Source organism: Equus quagga, chromosome 10 (genome assembly GCF_021613505.1).
Source record: "Equus quagga isolate Etosha38 chromosome 10, UCLA_HA_Equagga_1.0, whole genome shotgun sequence".
Taxonomy (NCBI): domain Eukaryota; kingdom Metazoa; phylum Chordata; class Mammalia; order Perissodactyla; family Equidae; genus Equus; species Equus quagga.
In genome coordinates, this window is record NC_060276.1 from 26956286 (window position 1) to 26977768 (window position 21483).

Here is a 21483-nt window from a genome sequence, read left to right on the forward strand (position 1 = left end):
AAGGGTGTCTCCCTCTCTCTACCAGGAAGAGAGGGGTGACTAAATCTCTAGAAACTCTCATCAATGGAGAACGCAATGACTTAACTGCACAACAACCTTACCCTGGATTACTATGCTTTCCTGATAGCCTCCCATAACTGGCACCCCAATCCCCAACATCCTCTTTTGTCTTTAGCTGGAGATGGTATTTAATGTGATGGCTTGGGCCATTTTGGGGAGTTACTCAGTCTTCCCGGGTATCTCCCATGTATACAGGAGGTATACATGTTATTACGATTCTGTTTGTTTTTCTCCTGTTGTCTTTTCATTACGGGGGTGGGGTCTCAGCCAAGCAACTAAAAAGGTAGAAGGAAAATTATTTTTCCTATCCCATAATTCCATATTATTGCTAGCCTCTGAGTGTTTCACTATCTCTTGTTTGTATCTATATCCCTCTCTATACCTCTGTAAACATCACTTAAACTCTTCTCAAATTTGTCTTCAGAGAGTGTCATCTGTTTCCTGCCAGGTAGCTGAATAGTTCAACCTCCTTTCCTCTAAACTTTATGCTTGATTTAATCCAACCTAAGGTTGAATTAGCTTGCTGAGGATCCTGTGCAGGAGACCAATCCAAGCCTCACATAAGAGGTTGAGCCATATATCTTTAGGGTGTTATTCAATCCTGAAATGCAATAATGCTATGGTTTAGAATTTGTCCTTTTGTCCTTAAACATTTAACAGAGAACTCATTAATTCCGTAAGTCCAGTGTGTATTGAAACTAAAATGAGTAAGCAGAAATAAATAATACATAACACAGCCAAACCCTGTTATTACACGATTTTGGACATAACATAGGTCAAATTAAACCCTTTGAGACTTAAAAACCCTATACAATAAAAGTCTAATACAATTCCTCTAAGAGAATTTGCCCTACCTCAACAGTAATACTATAAAAGGGTTTCACTATAAACAGAAAACACAAATAAATCAACATCTAAAAAGACAAATGGGGAAAAATTTACTCTGAAAACTATCTCTGGGCAGCCTGTATTTGTAGTTACAGGTTCAGAAACACTAGAATCTAATGATTTGTTACCAAAGTGAAGTGTGGAGCTGGTATTGATTTAGCTTTAGTTACTTAGAAACAGTATTGATCCTTAAGAAATACATTTCAACATTTTGCATTCAGTGCATAAAGTAGTTCCATCCAATTGATTAACAGACACCATATATCATTTTTGTTTTTAATGAGATCTTTTTCTCCTGGCTGAGATACTAGTACTCCAGTGAAAGATCAAAAGTGGATTTTATAGCTGAAAAGCTAACATAAATGAGTTCCCGTTCCATCTTCTAAAAAGAAAAAAAACATGGCAGATTCATTTTTAGAAAATGAGTGACAAGTGAAAAATGGATAAGACAGCTTAGAGCCCATGGAGAAATAGCTACCTCTCTGTTCCCCTGACAATCATACCACTTTCCATGCACAGTTTGAAATTCACAGATGAAAGATTCAGGATGTGCTTCCCAAAATCTATTCAAGTATACAACACAGAACAGTGAAAACATCATGAGAATTTCCGGGTTTCTACATTAGAAAAGTCTCAAAAGGAGTTTCGGCTCCTCTTGTCTCCAGTTAAAGAACTGTGATTCCGCTATAATATTGCTAACTAACAAAGACATTGTGGGTCACTTCTCAATCAACTGAGAAACAAGGAATGGACATATTCTCCCACACAAAGAAATCATAGAGCCAGATAACAGGGACTAAGAGACACAAAAAATGAAAAAGCAGTGATGTGATTTGAAGCTCAGCTCATCATTGAGTGGTAGTGTGACCTTGCACAGGTTTACTTAAGCTCTCAGAATTTCATCTATAAAAATAGAGATAAAAAATCCATTTCACATGAATGTCCTGAGAAGTCAATGAGATAATGTCTGTGAAAGAGCCTAGTAAAATAATCATCACATAGAATTTTTCTCAATAAATGACAATTTCGTTTCATAAAAAAATTGTTTCTAAATCATATATTCTAGTTAGAGCAATAAACCACATGTCCTGGAAATAAATGGAAAACATTATAAGGCAATATTAGCCAGCCCTGGTGGTCTAGTGGTTAAGATTCGGCACTGTCACCACGGTGGCCCAGTTTTGTTTCCTAGTCAGGGAATGATACTACCCATCTGTCAGTTGTCATACTGTGGTGTTTACATGTTGCTGTGATGCTGAAAGCTACGCCGCCAGTATTTCAAATACCAGCAGGGTCACCCATAGTGGACAGGTTTCAGCAGAACTTCCAGACTAAGACAGACTAGGAAGGAGGACCTGGCCACCCACTTCTAAAGAAACTAGCCATGAGAATCCTATGAATAGCAATGAAGCACTGCCTGATCTAGCACTGGAAGCTCAGAGGATGGCGCAGAGAGACCAGGCAGGGTTCCACTCTGCTGTACACAGGATCACTATGAGTTAGAACCGACTTGATGGCCCAACAACAAATTAAGGTAATACAGACTCAGGTGTCTCATGGAATAATCTCAGGTTTCAAAATCGGGATTTTGATGAGGAAATAACCACTCTGTGGATTAGTCAGTGTTTAATTCCTAAACTATCAATTTTTCCATATCCTATATACATGTGCTCAGAGACAGACAACTGGTGCTTCTATTGGTTTCAATAAAATACAAAAGTAAATCTGTAATATGATGCACCTCTAACTCAAGCATCAAGGATGCCTAGATTATCTGCTGCTCTTGGACTAACTGTGCCAATGTTTTCCTCCAGTGGGTAGAGATAATAAGAAATGTGCTGTTTTGTCTCTCACCTGGTCCAGCAGGCTCAGCCTGCTAATAAGGAATTTGAGGGGCTACCTAATGTGATTAGGTATTTGTTAGCATCCTTTCAATTTATAAAGTGGTTTACAGTTTTCAAAGTGCTTTGACATATATCTGAATTTCCTACTGAGCACTGCAAGCAGGATTTACAGATTTGGCTGTTATTAGATTATTTAAATGTACAGAGAGACATTTACACAAGGCGCCCTCCTACTCCACATGCACACACACACACACAAACTATAGCAACTGAGTACATTTCAAGTATAGACTGGATCCCAACACAGACTCACATCATCTTGGGTCATTCACAGCAGATAGCACATCGAGCACAAGTCTAAACAGTCTAACTTAAAAATGTCCATTGTAGAGGAAGATGGGCACAAACATTAGCTCAGGGCCAGTTTTCCTCAGCAAAAAGAGGAGGATTTGTGGCAGAAGTTAGCTCAGGGCTAATCTTCCTCAACAACAACAACAAAAAATCATTAAAAAAATAAAAATAAATCTAAAAAAAAAAAGAAAAGAACGTCCATGAAGCAGGAAACAAGGGAGCATCTAAAATTGCAGCAAGCCACAGAATATCTCCTACTGCCACAGACATCTGCAGTTACCATAAGTGACACCAACAGTGAACTGGAAGTCAGAAAGAACAATACAATGAACTTACTATATACAAGCAAACAAGCACGTGAAAAATTAGGCCCTCAGGATACTTAAGAGAAGGGCTAGCAAGGGGAAAAAGTATGCAGCTTCCCTCCTTACCTTACTTGCTACCTAGACCTAAGCACTGAATCTGTTTCAATCTTTTCGTCTTCTAGTTTTTGCTGCTGAGAGAAAACATTCAGATTCAAATTTTTCTATGGCCTTCATTTCCTTTAAAATACCCATATTTTATGCACATAGCTACCAAATTCCCAGGGATAAAAGATTGGACCACATTTGCTTTGGATACAGAACTCAGTTCTGAACAGGGTCTGGACAAAGGTAAAGTATATCTCTGTCAGCAACCATCCTAGGAGGGCACTGTGTTTCTGCTGCCTCAGCCACCCAGACCTGCTACTAGAGCTACTAAAGCATGGAAGAACCTTCCCTTTCCTCCATTGAAACATTGCTCAGGCTCCTGCTCATCGCTCTCCAAAGTGACAGTACAGTGGTCCCCCCTTATCCACAGGGGATACATTCCAAGACCTCCAGTGGATGCCTGAAACCCTGGATAGTACTGAACCTATATATAGTATGTTTTTTCCTATACATACATATTTGAAATGCAACAGCAAAACTAGCACAAATTTCTTTTTCGTTCTTTACAATTTCACAGATATCAGATTCGTTCTTACCATAGATCTTAGCAACCTCAGCATACGATTTTTCTTCTTTCCTTATTAAGTCGATAACTTTCACCTTTTCTCTTAAAGGAAGCATATTACAGCTTCTCTTTGGCATATCCAAATTGCCATTATCACTCCTCGTGTGCTTTGGGGTCATTATTAAGTAAAGTAAGGGTGACTTGAACACAAGCACTGCGATATCGCAACAGTTGATCAGATAACCCAGACAATTACTAAGTGACTATTGTGCAGGTAGTGTGCACAGCATGGATACACTGGACAAAGGGATGATTCATGTCCCAGGTGGACGGAGCAAGATGGCATGAGATTTCATCATGCTACTTAATACAGCACACAATGTAAAACTTGTTAATTTTTTATTTCTTCAATTTTCCATGTAATATTTTCAGATTGCTGTTGACCACAGGTAACTGAAACCATGAAAAGTGAAACCGCGGATAAGGGGGCACTACTGTAACTCATTTGTGCTGAGATGTCAAGGGAGAGTCAATGTGATACATATCCTGTGGTTACTGGTATTTGGTATTTTTCACAAGAGTTTATTTCCAGGAGGCACTATACCTTTAGCACAACAAAAAGTCTCCAATAATAGAGACTTTAGTTGCTTGTGGCAGGTCAGTGAAAGAAAGATTTGGGGTCACATCTTCATCCAACTCTAACTTCTTTGCCATTTATCTCTTGTGACTTGGCCCTGATTTTCAAACCCTAGCTTTCCCCCCTAGACTTTGGCCCATTCTTCTTATACCTACTGTTCTCTGGCACCTGCTCCAGCATTGGCCCCTTAGAATTCACACTCCAACCCCAGCACCCAGTCAAGTCTACCTACACCACCCCCCACAAGGTGGGAATCAGACAGAAACAAAAAAGTAAGATAGAAGAAACAGTCCCCTTTGAGGAATACTCTCAATTATAATCTTCATGTGAGAAGTTCCTTTGTACCCAGCAATTTGAGAAGGCTTTATGTAGGAAGAGATATTTACTGGATCCTTAATGTCAAAGGGGACTTAAGGGGGATGTTAAGGGGACTTAATTGCCAGTTATGGAAGAAAAGGACATTCCAGATAGTTGGGAGTGAATATAAAAAAGCTTGGTGTGTTTGGCGAAAAGCAAGAAGTTTGATTATGCTGGGAGATGCCTGACGCTTAGAAGGTGCTCAATAATTTTTCTTAATATTGTGGCAAAATATACATAACATAAAATTTATTATTTTAACCATGTCTAAGTAGAAAGTTCAGTAGCATTAAGAATATTCACATTGTCGTGCAACCACTGTTACCAAATCAGGTTCGTCTTTGCCCACTGCCCTGACAGCCAAACACAGAGACGACGAGATTGCAGCAGAGAGAGGGTTTACTCACAAGGCAGGCACGTGAGGAAGTGATAGAATGAGCCTCAAATTCGCTTCACCGAAAAGAGGGACTCAGGGATATTTATGGGATAGGGGGCAAGGTGGTCTGAAAAGTGGAGAGAGGTGATTGGAGGTGAGGAGAGGTGAGGTAACTGAGGATGTGAGCAAGCGTAGTCAGACTTCATGACTCTTCTTAGGGCCCTTGTTCACAAAATGGTGGCATTAGCATGATCTGAGGGTGAAATTTTTAGCCTCTTGATGTCAAAAGGTCACCTATCGGACATCTGCGCAGGCCCAGTTGATGAGTTGGTGGTCTCAATCGGCCTGAAGTGGACAAGGAGTTCTAATTCCTGAAAAACAGCTCACACACCCATTACCATGGTAACCCAGGCTCCAGGGAGATGTTGTCTATAGGAGCCTAGTGGGAGTCAGATAGCATATTGCCTAAACAGTTAACAGTGAGTGGGTAAACAGCTAAAAGCTATAATTAGTAATTGCAAAAAGGAAAAAAACTTTAGTACCCAGATACTTGATCATCAATGGCTGTCGGTTTCACCACCATCATCAACAGACTTTTTTGAGAAAATGAATGACTATAACAAGATTGTAAAGGACCTTGTGAGCGATGCTAAGGACTATGTACGCAGTAGAAAAACATTTAAAGGTGATGGGCATAAAAGAGGAAAAAAGAATCAAAAGATATTTGGGACACAAAATTTATAATAATGATTTTCAACCCTGACTACATATTAGAGATTTTAAAAAATCACAACTGTGAGGGACTGGTCTTGGCCACACCAAGATCTGTCTCTCTGGCATGAAGATTATTTGAGGCTGGTTTCTTTGCAGACAGGAAAGCAACTGAAAAGTAGAACTTACCCTTTGTAAGAGACATTTACATTGTAAAGAAACTCTCCATCTGTAAAGATATCTCCCTCTACCAGGAAGAAGGGGGGATGACCTTATCTCTAGAAACTCTTAATCAATGGGGAAGGCAAGGACTTAAATCTGCATTTGTTTATTGTGCTTGTCTGGTAACCTCCTGTAACTGACTCCCCCACCCCCAACATCCTCCTTTGTCTTTTAGCTGGATGTGATGTTTGGGGTGGTGGTTTCAGCCATTTTGGCAAGTTGCTCACCTTGCCTGAGCAGCTCCCAGGTATACATTGACAAATAGAAATGGCAAGCAATAGGATATATTAGAGTACATGAGGAAGCCATTTGGTATAAACCTAATTCGGCCTGACCTTGTCTTTCCAAAAGGACCTGTGGCCATTGGGCATGCATTGTATATCTGCTTTAGATATTCCCTATGGCAAGAACAAAGGCCCTTGAGATAAAGGTGCAACTTCCTTCCCCCTCCCAACGTTGGGGCATATCCTTAAGGATTAAGCATCTTTCCTTAGGCTAGGAAGTGATTGCTGCACTCACCTTTGACCTCCCAGCTCGAGACAATAGACTTGCCTCCTCCTAAGCCCTCCAAGATAGCAGACCCACTACCTGCTGTGCCCATCAAGCCCTGTGCCGACAGGGCAATCTTGTGACTATTGTGGGAGGGACAATTCAATCATATGTGAAACACCCTGTTTGGGGGTATATAACCACTCTGTGCACCCCACTTCTTCGGTGCCCTTTCTTCCTTTGGGAAGAAAGGCCCCTGGCCATGGTCCTCATAAAGCTTTGTTTAATTTTCTCCTGCTATTCTGTCTCATGTGAATTTAATTCGTTCTCCGGCCAGACGAACCCAGAGACAGTAGAGGAAATGTCTTCCTCCCCTACACAACCATGCCTGGGTCCCATCCCACACCAAATTAATCAGAACCTTTGGGGAATAGGACTCGCATCAGTATATTCTAAACACTTTCCAGGTGATTTCAACATGCAGCTAAGGCTGAGAAGAGCCACTGCACTAGAGCAGAGATTCTGCTCCAAATTAAAGTCTGGTTCCCAGACCATCAGCATCACCTAGGAGCTTGTCAAAAATCCAAGTTCTCAGACCCCACCCCAGACCTACGGAATGAGAAACTCTGAAAGTAGGGACCAGCACTCTGTGCTTTAATAAGACCTCCAGGTGATTCTGGTGCATGCTAAAGTTTGAGAACCATTGACCTAAAGGAATTGTAGAAATTGTGGATTTATTGGCGGGAGTAAGAAGTAAGTGACGGAGAGATGGCCAAAATGATGCCCAGGTTTTACAGCTTTTAGTATAATCATCTGATGGATGAAGGGATTATTATCCAGGGTAAGAAACAAGGGAAAATGAGTCCCATGAAAGATCAGAATTAAGACATTCTTGGGAAGAAAAGTAGAATTTATCCAGAACCAATTTAGTTGAAATCCCTTCCCATGATTGTAAGGTGGAAGGCTGCTGTCCCTGCTCTCTACAAGGACAAAGCTGGAAAAGGGACAGTCAAATAATGTAGTTTATCCAGTGTAAAAAAAAAAAAAAAAAAAAAAGCCTGGTCTTAGAGGATTTAGATTAAATCCTCTTTAAGGAGTCCTGCACATACTCTGGGGTTTAACCCTTCCTCCCCACATTTTCTCAGTACCATATGCCTAAACAACCTGTGCTCTTCTATGGCCCCACTGGCATAGTTTTTGCTAAAAGGCAAGCTTGGAGAATGGGAAAAGGCAACCTTTCTAAACATACTACCTTTTTTATTATTGTTAAATGCCAGGAGTGAATGCTCATCTAATTTCTCCAATAGTGTGTGGTGATGGTACTGTGGGGACCTGGAATTGGCCACCCCAAGATATGTCTCTTTGGCATCAGGATTATTTGAGGCTGATTGCTTTTGATAAGCTGGGATAGGGAAGGAGGCTCTGAGGAATGGAACTTGCCCTTTGTTAGGACACATTTACATTTGTAAGGTAAATCTCTATCTGTAAAAGGTGCCTCCCTCTCTGTACCAGGAAGAAGAAAAGCGATGACCTTCTCTCTAGAAACTCTTAATCAATACCAAAGGCAAGGACTTAAAATCTGCATTTTATTGTGCTTCTCTGGTAACCTCCTGTAACTGACTCCCCTCCCCCTCCCAACACTGGCATTTCTTTAAGGATTAAGCATCTTTCCTTAGGCTAGGAACTGATTGCTGAGCTCACCTGTGACCACCCAGCTCAAGACAATGGACTTGCCTCCGGCTACGCCCTCTGAGACAGCAGACCACTACCCGCTGTGTCCATCAAGCCCTGTGCTGACGGGGCAATCTTGTGACTATTGTGGGAGGGACATTTCAATCACATGTGAAACACCCTGTTTGGGGGTATATAACCACTCTGTGCACCCCACTTCTTCGGTGCCCTTTCTTCCTTCGGGAAGAAAGGCCCCGGGCCATGGTTCCTCATAAAACTTTAATTTTCTCTTGCTATTCTGTCTCATGTGAATTTAATTCGTTCTCCGGCCAGACGAATCCACATTTGGGAAGAGGAAATGTCCTCCTCCCCTACAGTTTATTTACTACAGCTGGCTGCCTTCAAAGAGCAATTCAGAATTCTCTGGGGGTTAAATCTTAAGTTACTTCACAAGAGACTTAACAGCAAGGCTTCAGAAAAACTGGCTGTCTGAAGGGTACTTCAATGGGTATATGCTGTAATCAATCAAATTGACTGACAAAGATATGTGCAATCACTTTACCAGGAAAAACTTCAATAGTCCTTTGGTCTTGGAAGTTTCTGTTGTAATTATGATTTGCTTCAAAAATGAGAATATTTATTAATAAAGTCATTTCCTCCTTCCAAGCATGAAACTGACAGCTTTGATTTTTCCACAGGAAAGTTAGAGTCTCCTCTTTATAAGTAAATGTAAATTTTCATGGAAATTGATCAACATGATATCAAAAATGTAACTTCAACAAGTCTGAAGTGAGTAGATACTATGGGTTCAGCATCATGCCAGATTCCAGGGCAGTGGTTCTCAAATGTGGGTGTACATTAGAATTGCCTGAGAAATTTTACACATGACTGATACCTGAGCCCCACCCCTAGAGACTTGACTATAATCAGTCAGGGTGAAGCCTAGGCACAGGAATTTTTAGAAGCTCCCTAGGTGATTCTAACATATGGCCAAGGTTGAAAACCACTTTATAAGAGATTTTTTAAAAAATGAATAGAATCTATTTGATGAAATGGCAGATATATGGGTAACAGTGGAGAGCAATAGAGGACAGTTTACCGAAAAATCTGCTTGCAGATGAAAAGATACCAAAATGTAGGGTCCTGAAAAGCACCATTTAGGTTCTTAAGTCAGGCAGACAAACGATGGAAACAATTTTAGGAAAATAGGTCTAGCAGTGCCATTCAGGATGGACTGAAAAGGAGTATGAATGGAAGCATAGAGACAAACGGGGAAACTATTAAAGAGAAAAAAAGCTAAATAATTACCCTATTGCTCATACAATGAAATTGAACCTCCTTAGGATGGTATTCAAGACTATCCATAACATGTCAATCTATATTTCTAGTCTTATCTCTCACCCGAACTCCTTATGCAAGCCGTAGTCTAACCCAGTTTTCCCCAAAGGGAAATTGTGTGTTAATAGGTGTTATGTGAAGAAAAGGATCCCCTGGTCAAAAAACTTTAGAAACACTGATTGAAACAAAGTTAAAACAGGTTTTTCTACTTCAGGATTTCTCAGAACCTTAATAATCCCCTCTTTGACAAATGCTGTCTTATAATCCAGATTTTCTCAGTGGACCATGCATGTTTCTAAGATGGTTCTTTCCTCAGCATCATTCTACAATTCTACTTGGTTTATAAATAAAAGGTACAGAATAACAACCTGCTCCATGCTCTGATCAGTTTTATTTTATTTAAATGAGCAACATAAACTTTCAGAGACCATGTGAAATATTGAGTGAAACCCAGGCGCTCTTAAAACAGGATGTATTTTCTGGTATGTTTAACACCTTTTTAATGTATGATAAAATAGCACTGAAAACTGTCCCCCACGACTCCCCCTCAAAATACACATTACTTGTTTTTCAAAAGACAAATCACTCATTACTTAGAAAATAAAATAGGACAGTGCTACTGAAATATATGTAATACTTTACAATCAGGCCCTATCAGGGCTTGCTTGAAGAGGCTACAACTGCTTTAGTTAAACTTAAGGGGAAACATCCATCTAAATATTCCATTAGAAGCTAGGTCCTGTCAGCACTCCAGTTCCAAAAGATGATCTTCAGAGCTTTCTAATTTGCCTGGGAAAGTTGTTTCTAGTTGAGTTGGCATTCAAAGTTTCACCCCAGGGGCGATTTTATTTTTTAAATGTTGAGGTAGAAATCACGAAACTGAGCCACATAATTGGCACCTCCACTGGCAGCAGCTTCAGAGAGGTGACACAGGGTGAGCATTCTTAAAGGCAAAATCTGACTTGCACTCTCTTGTAGAGGAACAAGGGAACAATACACTGCCTTTCCTTAAGTGAAGAGGAGCAAATGGGAAGATTTTCTGGAGACTCTAGGGGCTTTCTTTTGTTAGGTTCCCTCAGAGTATTCATGTCTATTAAAAGACCAGCTACTTTTTCATTGTTTCTGACTGGCACTACCCATCCCCCTTTGGATATATCTCTCAACCTACAAATAATTGTTGGGTGCTTAGTAAGGGCCAGCACTAGACAAAGGAGCCAGAAGACGTGGATTTTAGGCCTAGCTCTGCCTCTACCTAGCTATGATGACTTAGGGCAAACTCCCTTCCCATTTGAGCCCTCACTTTCCTTAGCTTTCAAAGCAGTTATCATTCCCACCCTGTTTCTGACATGGGACTGTCATAGGGAACAATGGAGATAATAGATATGAAAGCCTTTTGGAAATATACCATAAACTTTCACATACCAAGTTCAAATTATTCCTACTCACAGATTGTGTGCTGCAAGGAGCAGAAACCTGCTGAAAGTAGATTTATTTTAGAAAAGGAAAAAAAGGAGATTTATTGTATGGATGCAGAACGTTCTTGTAAAATCCCATTGCAAGAAGTATTGGACAGCAACTAGAAAGTCAAAAGGGAGCTACTCTGTGTCTCATTCCCTCTCTCTCTGGGCCGTGTGGTCTCTCATCTCCATTTCTCTATATATCTGCCTCATTGTTTTCCTGCTAACCAACTTCTGCATACTCGTGACACAATAGTCTAACTGACTCAGTCTTTGTAATCCCAACTCCACAGTTCCTTGAGAATCTGATGTTCATCCAAATAGCAGCAGCCACAGCAAGGAGGGCAGGTTGCACAAGAGTAGGGCAGAGTGCTCCTCAGATGTGAATGAATCAAATTCACTATGATGATGCTGGTTATGGTGAAGAAAATGGTTGGCATTTTAGCGCAGAAGTGTGAGGAATATAAAATTACATAAATAACCTATTACCTCATTAAAGCCTCATTAAAAACAGAATTAATCTTCCCAAAAGCTCACATGAGGTTGTCTATTCGTAATAGTCAGAGAGATGCCTCTGCAACATAGGGAGAGGACTGGCATGGTTCCTTACCTATAATTAGTGCCAAAGGAAAAACTTTGAACATTATCAATGCCTTTCTATTTCTCTGGCTTGTATAATTCATGGTAAGAAAAAAAAAAAAGAGCCTCCATGATCCATTTACCTTACCTGTCCCCATTTGCCACTGAAAAACCAATAAAGTTACTAAAGATGATGCTTTCACATGTTTGTAAAAATTAACTTAATTGAGAATTTGTTTTTTAAACTCAATGAATTAAATGAATAAAACATTTTAACTTGATTTTTAATATGACATTTTTAAGCCTTGAAGATTTTCTATGTATAAGTAGGCGAGTAAATTTGTCAAAGGACCAATCTGAAAATGTGTCAATGTCTCCAAGCAAGCTTTGATAAGCACAGATAACTGCTTCCTTTCCTATAGGTACCAAGGCAATCAGCAGTTTCACTCCCTTGGTCAAAATCAGCATTGTGATGTGAGTGAATCTAGGATCCCAGTAAATCTTCCCAGTAGAGAGTTTTGAAGGCCCTATTAAAAACATGAGATTTAGGATGATATTTCTCACAAATTCAAAATCAATCATCTTATTTAATGGGTGTTGGGTGGAAGGGTGAAAAATATCCCGTCTTACAAATGATATGGAACGGACCAAGGGTGTGACTTTGGTGCCACTGATCACCCTTGCCCAAGCAGCAGCATAGCCACAGAGCAGCTCTGCAGTTTACCTCAAGAGCAGAGACTCCTTACTTAGCTGAGCCTGCCTTCTCTGCAATCAGAGAGAGTCTATCTATATCCACTTCATGAACATGAAATTCAATAGATAACTTACGGCACCAGTTCTGAGAATAGGCAGGAAATAGCCCCCCAGCTGCCAGGTGGCATTTGAGTCATATTTTGTTTACTATGTATCTCTTCAGTGAATCCAGATACCTGAGTTTTAAAACATTTGCCCATGTGAAAAGATTACACTGAAGCCCAAGGGAGAAACAGCTTTATAATCTACTCTTATTTTCTTCTTTTTCCTATCTCACTTTCCAGGACACCCATGAAGCATGAATCTCCCCAGAGAGGAGAACAAGACTGCAAGATAGGAAATAAAATACAGTCATCTTTTGAAAACTTCCCCATTTACCTACCAATCTCCCTCTTTATTTCATGTCATAGCTGCTTTCAAATCATAGATGAATGAGTTGGGTTCCCTTGTTATGGTGAAATAGAGTGCTTTCTTCCAGGTGGAACATACAGTTGTACATTCAACAGATATTTATCAAACATAGTGTAGGTCATGTGGTGTAGCCAGACATGAAAACTAGAATTTTTTTCCAGAAAAAAAAATCATTACAGAGGTCATAGGTTATGCATGTGCCTTCAGTATACAAGAGAAGAAGCCCAAGACTCTTGGGAAAACAAATCGAGATTCAAGACAAAGATTGTAGTCCACTGTATGTATTTGGGTGGGTGGGAGGTCAATAACAGCACATGAAATGTAATTTTAAAGGCAAGATACCATCAGCCAGCCCAACAATGACCATTGCTACCTGCTAAAGTGTTTACACACCTGCAGCAAAGGCTTTAACTCTAAGCACAACATAGGGTAGCAATTCTCAACTGTTAGTATGATTCAGAATCACCTAAGAATTTTATTAAAATGCAGACTCTTGGCTCCCAACTCTCAGAGTTTCTAATTTAGAAAATCTGTGCTAGGTCCTAGTAATGCACATATTTTTATCAAGTCCTCTGAATGGTTCGGATGCCTTCAGTTAAGCTATTGCTTCCAGTAGCCCATTGTTAGAATCATGTAATAAGAACATATTGATCAACCATGAGCTCCTAGTGACCCTTTAACAAAGGTGGAATTACTAGATAATTTGACTCTTGTATAGGCTTCTGCTTGGAATGGAGGGAAGAGGAAGACTGGAACTTGAGGTACTGCTGGGGTAGGAGAACAGCAACACGGGGACTTTAGTCAGACCAGGGGTAGCCTGAGGTGATTGCATATAGTCATAGGATGAGGGCAGTTATGATAAAGCCAGATGAAAAGAGAGATAAATGAGAGCAAGTGGTAGAAAACTGAAATTCAACTTGGCTTACTTTGCATCAAACATGCCCCACAAGAGAAAAAATAAGTGTTAGGGGAGTATGGCTATCCAGTCAATAAATGATCCATGCCGTCATCTCTGCTACCATCTTCCGGTTGCCTGCTATGTACTGGGGGTGGCAGTACCACTAAGCAAAAGATACAGAAGACAACTGTGGCACCATCAGAAACACTCTCATGAATGTTTCCAGTAGAATGGTGCCACAGAAAGACCCATGGACTGGGGTCAGGAGACCTGGGTTCTAGACCAGGCTCACCACTAATTTCACTTCACCTCTTTGAGGTTCATTTGTAGCTCCTTTAGCTAGAATCCATAACTCAGTCCCAGCAGGCAGGGCAGCTGAGGGGGCCAAGAGCTGAAGCAAGGAAGAGGAGGGCTGAGGAGATGGGCGCCAAGTTATATTCCCTCAAGCATTGCTCAAGAACAGAACAGCCTTCTTTGCCACTCAGCCAGCTTACCAACTTCAGTTTCAAACTTCAAATGTAAAAAAGAAAAAAGGAAAAAGACACACAGACAGATTATTTAACGCTGCATGTACCACGAGAAGTGCAGCCAAATTCATCAACGTCCAGCCTTTAGAGAGAAGTATGCAAAAACCACATCGCCTATAAAGCATTGTACAGGAGCCTGCAAAAGCAAAACTGCAAACTAGAAAAACTGGAGAGGCAGAGCTGCCCCTGTGGGGGAAACTTCCAGGCCTAGATCTGTGTCCAAATCAGAGGAGGGGGTGCAGGTTCTAGCCATACAGACAGTTATGCTCTGGGCAAAAGGCTGAAATTGCTAAATTAGATAATGCAGATCTTCAGCAACCAAGTGACTCCTATTACTGGATCCCCGAAGCCCCTTTGGTCTCCCACACCCACCCCAAGTATTCACTGTCCTATTGCTTCCTGGCTTCCCAGGAAACCCTCTGGCTTCAACACCTGCTCTCTGCTAGGCGATTGCAGGCCAGAATCAGATAGACATCTCTAACCAGTGAACATGCACGTTTCAAAAACATCTTCAAAAAGTAATTCTAATCAGTAGAAATGTTAGGCTCTGTACATGTTTGCTAGAGGACACAATTAATCCAAGGCCTGACTGCCAAATAGAGAAATGTTCTGCAGTCTCCGTCTCCCCTTTCTGTACTTTAGTTCTTCCTATTTGCCTACCCTCTAAAATCAATCTTGTCCCTAAACAGGGAACTGGTGACTTCATTCTCTCTCCCCTCCTTTTACCAAAATCTGCTCTCATGAATGAAAGTGTAATGTCATTAACACTTCCATTAGGGTAGGACAGCTTGCTCTTTTCCCAGTGGTGGGTGAATTTCAAGGTTTCTCTCTTCTTGTGTAATGACAGGCTTTGTCATCTGTTGAAGGGATTTCTGGATTTAGCGAGTAATTTGGGGTGGGGGGGATTACAACCCTTCTCAGGTGCCCTGAAGTCAGAGATTGCTTCCAAAACTAGGACTGATTGTAATTACAGGCCTGGCATGTAAGGTTCACCTTAATATTACTCGTAAGTGTTAGAAGCTATAAAATAGCTAAAACCTAAATCACTAAAATTTCTTATTTCCATATAATTTCAAATCGCAAATAGAACTTTATAAAATAATGACCCTTACAGTTGATAGTTACATGCAAAGCACTTTGAAGTGGTAGATAGAGGAAATCTGTTGCCAGAGTGACTCTTGATTCTACCAAGGCATTTTATCTTTATTTATTTTTTTTAATTAATTATTTTATTGAGGTCATATTGGCTTAAACATTGTGTAATTTCAGGTGCACATTATTATATATTAGTTTCTATATAGACTGCATCGTGCTCACCACCAATAGTCTAGTTTTTATCCATCACCATACACATGTGCCCCTTTATCCCTTTTGCCTTCCCCCCAACTCCCTTCCCTTCTGGTAACCACTAATCTGTTCTCCTTATCCATGTGTTTATCTTCCACATATGAGGAAAAATACGGTGTTTGTCTTTCTCTGTCTGGCTGATTTTGGTTAGCATAATACCTTCAAGGTCCATCCATCTTGTCGCAAATGGAATGATTTTGTCTTAAGGGCTGAGTAGTATTCCATTGTACATATATCCCACATCTTTATGCATTTATCCCTTGATGGGCACTTGGGTTGCTTCCACATCTTGTCTATTGTGAATAATGCTGTGATGAACCTAGGGATGCATAAATCTCTTTGAATTGTTGATTTCATGTTCTTTGGATAAATACCCATTAGTGGTATAACTGAGTTGTATGGCATTTCTATCTTTATTTTTTTGAGAAATCTCCATACTGTTTTCCATAGTACTGAACCAGCTTGCATTCCCACCAGCAGTGTATGAGGGTTCCCTTTTCTCCACATCCTCTCTAACACTTGTTATTTCTTGTCTTTTTGATAATAGCCATTCTGACAGGTGTAAGGTGATATCTCATTTTAGTTTTTTTTTTTTTTTGGAGGTAGATTAGCCCCAAGCCAACATCTGCTGCCAATCCTCCTCTTTTTGCTGAGGAAGACTGGCCCTGAGCTAACATCCGCATCCGCGCCCATTTTCCTCTACTTTCTATGTGGGATGCCTACCACAGCATGGCTTGCCAAGCGGTGCCATGTTCGCACCCAGGATGTGAACCGGTGAACCCCGGGCTGCTGAAGTGGAACGTGTGCACTTAACTGCTGTGCCACTAGGCCGGCTCCTCATTTTAGTTTTGATTTGCATTTCCCTAATGATTAGTGATGGTGAACATCTTTTCATGTGCCTTTTGGTCGTCTGTATATCTTATTTGGAAAAATGTCTGTTCATACCCTCTGCCCATTTTTTGATCAAGTTGTTATTTTGTTGTTGAGTTGTGTGAGTTCTTTATACATTTCAGAGATTTACCTCTTATTGGATATATGACTTGCAAATATGTTCACCCAGTTCATGGGTTGTCATTTCATTTTGTTCCTGGTTTCCATTGCCTTGCAGAAGCTCTTTGGTCTGGTGAAGTCCCCTTTGTATATATTTTTTGTTTGTTTTCCTTGCCTGAGTAGACACAGTATTAAAAAAGATGCCACTAAGACCAACGTCAAAGAGTGTGCTGCCTATATTTTCTTCTACAAGTTTTATGGTTTCAGGACTTACATTCAAGTCTTTAATCCATTTTGAGTTAATTTTTCTGTATGTTGTAAGATAATTGTCTACATTCATTCTTTTGCACATGGTGGTCTAGTTTCCCAATATCATTTATTGAAGAGAATTTCATTTCTCCATTGTATTTTCTTGGCTCCTTTGTCAAAGATTAGGTGTCCACAGATCTGTGGGTTTATTTCTGGGCTCACAATTCTATTCCATTGATCTGCACATCTGTTTTTCTGCCAGTACTATGCTGCTTTGATTAATACAGCTTTGTAGTTTATTTTGAAGTCAGGGATTCTGAAGCCTCCAGCTTTGTTCTTTTTTCTCAGTATTGCTTTGGTGATTTGGGGTATTTTATTGTTCCATACAAATTTTAGGATTCTTTGCACTATTTCTGTAAGGAATGGCATTGGGGTTGTGATTGGGATTGCATTGAATCTGTAGATCACTTTAGGTAATATGGACATTTTAACTATGTCAATTCTTCCAATCCATGAGCATGAAATATCTTTCCATTTGTTTATGTCTTCTTTGATTTCTTTCAATAATGTCTTATAATTTTCAGTGGATTGGTCTTTCACCTCCTTGGTTAAATTTATTCCTACATATTTACTCTTTTCATTTCCATTATAAATTGGATTGTATACTTGACTTCTCTTTCTGCTAGTTCCTCATTTGTGTATAGAAACGCAGCTGATTTTTGTAAGTAGATTTTGTACCCTGCAACTTGCTGTAGTTGTTGATTACTTCTAATAGCATTCTGGTAGATTCTTTAGGGTTTTCTATATATAGAATCATGTCATCTGCAAACAGTAAGAGCTTCTCTTCTTCCTTTCCAATTTGGATACCTTTTATTTCTTTTTCTTACCTAATTGCTCTAGCCAAAACCTCTAGTACTATGTTGAATAGGAGTGGTGAGAATGGGCATCCTTGTCTTGTTCCTGTTCTCAGAGGGATGGCTTTCAGTTTTTCACCATTAAATATGATGTTGGCTGTGAGTTTCTCATATATGGCCTTTATTATGTTGAAGTACTTTCCTTATATACACATTTTATTGAGAGTTTTTATCATAAGTGGATGTTGGATCTTGTCAAATCCTTTGTCTGCATCTATCAAGATGATCATGTGGTTTTTATTCCTCATTTTGTTAATGTGGTGTATCACATTGGTTGATTTGTGGATGTTGAATCATCCCTGCATCTCTGGAATAAATCCCACTTGGTCATGGTGTATGACCCTTTTAATGTATTGGTGTATTCAATTTGCTAATATTTTATTACACATTTTTGCATCTATGTTCATTAGCAATATTGGCCTATAATTTTCCTCTTTTGTGTTGCCCTTGTCTGGTTTTGGTATCAGAGTAATGTTGGACTCATAGAATGAGTTAGGAAGCCTCACGTCTTCTTCAATTTTTTGGAATAGTTTGAGAGGGATAGGTATAAAATATTCTTTGAACGTTTGGTAGAATTCTATAGAGAAGCCATCTTGTCCTAGACTTTTGTTTTTTAGGAGGTTTTTGATTACTGTTTCAATCTCTTTACTTGTGATTGCTCTATTCAGATTCTCCATTTCTTCTTGAATCAGTTTTGGGAGGTTGTATGATTTTAAGAATTTATCTATTTTTTCTAGGTTAACAAATTTCTTGGCACATACTGTTTCATAGTATTCTCTTATAATCCTTTGTATCTCTGTGATATCCATTATAATTTCTCCTCTTTCACATATGATTTGATTTATGTTAGCCTTCTCCCTTTCTTTCCTAGTGAGTCTAGCTAAGGTTTTATCCATTTTATTTATCCTCTCAAAGAACCATCTCTTAGTTCACTGATCCTTTCTGGGTTTTTCATCTGTGTTTCATTTATTTCTCCTCTAATTCTTATTAATTTCCTCCTTCTACTGACTTTGGTCTTTTTTCTTCTTTTTCTAGTTCTTCTAGGCATAGTTTAAGATTACTTATTTTGTGATTTTTCTTGTTTGTTGAGGTAGGCCTATACTCCTATAAATTTCCCTCTTAGTACTCCTTTGGCTGCATCCAATAAATGTTGGTCTGTTATGTTTTCATTTTCACTTGTTTCCTGGTAATTTTTGATTTCTCCTTTTATTTCTTCATTGATGCAATGGTTGTTCAGTAGCATGTTGTTTAGTCTCCAAATATCTGTGATTGTCCAAGCTTCTTTCTTATAGTTGATTTCTAGCTTCATAGCATTGTGGTCAGAAAAGATGCTTGATGTGATGTCAATGTTCTTAAATTTATTGAGGCTTCCCTTCTTTCCAAACACATGATCTGCCTTTGAGAATCTTCCATGTGCACTTGAGAAGAATGGGTATCCTACTATTTTTGAATAGAATGGTCTATCTATAACTATTAAGTCCACCAGGTCTACTGCTTCATATAAGGTCAATCTTTCCTCATTGACTTTCTGTCTGGATGTTCTATCCATTGATGAAACTGGGATATTGAGGATACTTTCTATTATTGTGTTGTTGTCAATTTCTCCCTTTAAGTCTGTCAATAGTTGCTCTGTGTACTTTGGTGCTACTGTGTTAGGTGAATATTTATATTAATAAGTGTTATGTCCTCTTGGTAGTATGCCCCTCTCATTATTACATAATGTCCCTCTTTGTCTCTCATTATCTTTTTAATCTTGAAGTCTGCTTTGTCTGATATACATATGGCTACACCTGCTTTCTTTTGCTTGCCATTTTCTTGGAGTATCATCTTCCCTCCCTTCACTCTTAGCCTATGCTTGTCTTTGGAGCTGATATGTGTTTCCTGTAGGCAGCAAATGTTTGGTCTTGTTTTGTAATCCATCCAACCACTCTGTGTCTTTTGATTGCTGAATTCAAGCCATTTACATTTAGAGTGATTATTAATATATGAGGGCTTAATATTGCCATTTTATCTCCTGTTTTCCAGTTGTCCTATATTTCTATTGTTTCTCTTTCTTTGTATTTATGACTGCCATTTCCGTTTGGTGGTTTTCTGTGATGGTTTTCTCAGTTTTCTCTTTATTTATGATTTGTGACTCTGCTCTTATTTTTTGTTTAGTGGTTACCATGAGGTTTGTATAAAAGATCTCATAGATGAGATAGTCCATTTTATGATAGCCTCTTATCTCCATTAGCCTAACCATGTTCCATCCCTTTCCTCTTCCACTTCTGTTATTGCTGTCACATATTATTCTTTTCTACGTTGTGAGTTTGTGACTAAATAGAAGTGTTTATAGTTATTTTTGGTACTTTCTTTCCCTTTATCTTGTATGTTATAATTGATTGCTAATGCATTCTGATAGGGAGCTGCAATTTTCTGATTTGTCTGTCTATATATCTCCTTGCTCAAAGCTTTGTAAATCTTTGCCTTTTTCTTTCAGGTAGGAGGGCTCCCTTTATCATTTCTTCTAAGGCAGGTCTAGTGGTAATGACCTCTATAAGCTTTGGTTTATCTGGGAAAGCTTTTATTTCTCCATCATATACAAAGGACAATTTCACTGGATAAAGTATTCTTGGCTGTTAGGTTTTGTCTTTCAGAATTTTGAATATATCATTCCATTCCTTCCTAGCCTGGAAGATTTCTGCTGAGAAATCTGCTTAAAGCCTGATAGGAGTTCCTTTGTAAGTTATTTTCTTCTGCCCTGCTGCCCTTAATATTTTTTCTTTGTCATTGACTTTTGACAGTTTTAATATTATATGCTGTGGGGAAGGTCTTTTTGCATTGATGTAATTAGGAGTTCTATTGGTTTCTTGTACTTGTATATCCAGTTACTTCCCAAGGTTTGGGAAGTTCTCAGCTATTATTTCTTTGAATAAGCTCTCTGCTTCTTTCTCCCTCTTCTCCCTCTGGGATGCCTAGCATCCTTATGTTACTTTTCCTAATTGAGTTGGATATTTTTCAAAGAATTTCTTCATTTCTTTTAAATCTTATTTCTCTTTCATCCTCCACCTGAGGCCTTTCTAGATTTCTATCTTCTAAGTCACTTATTCTCTGCTCCATAAAGTTTCTACAAATTTTTTTATCTTGTTAATTGTGTTCCTCATATCCAGATTTTCTGTACAGTTTTTTTATTTGTTTAAAGATTAGCACCTGAGCTAACAACTGTTGCCAATCTTCCTTTTTTCTTTTTTTTCCTTTCTGCCTTTTCTCCTGAAACTCCCCCAGTACATATTTGTATATTTTAGTTGTTGGTCCTTCTGGTTGTGGCACGTGGGACACCACCTCCAGACTCACTAAGAAAAAAAGAAAGGCTCCAATAAATAAGATTAGAAATGAAAGAGGAGAAATTACAACAGATACCACAGAAATAGAAAGGATTATAAGAGAATACTATGAAAAA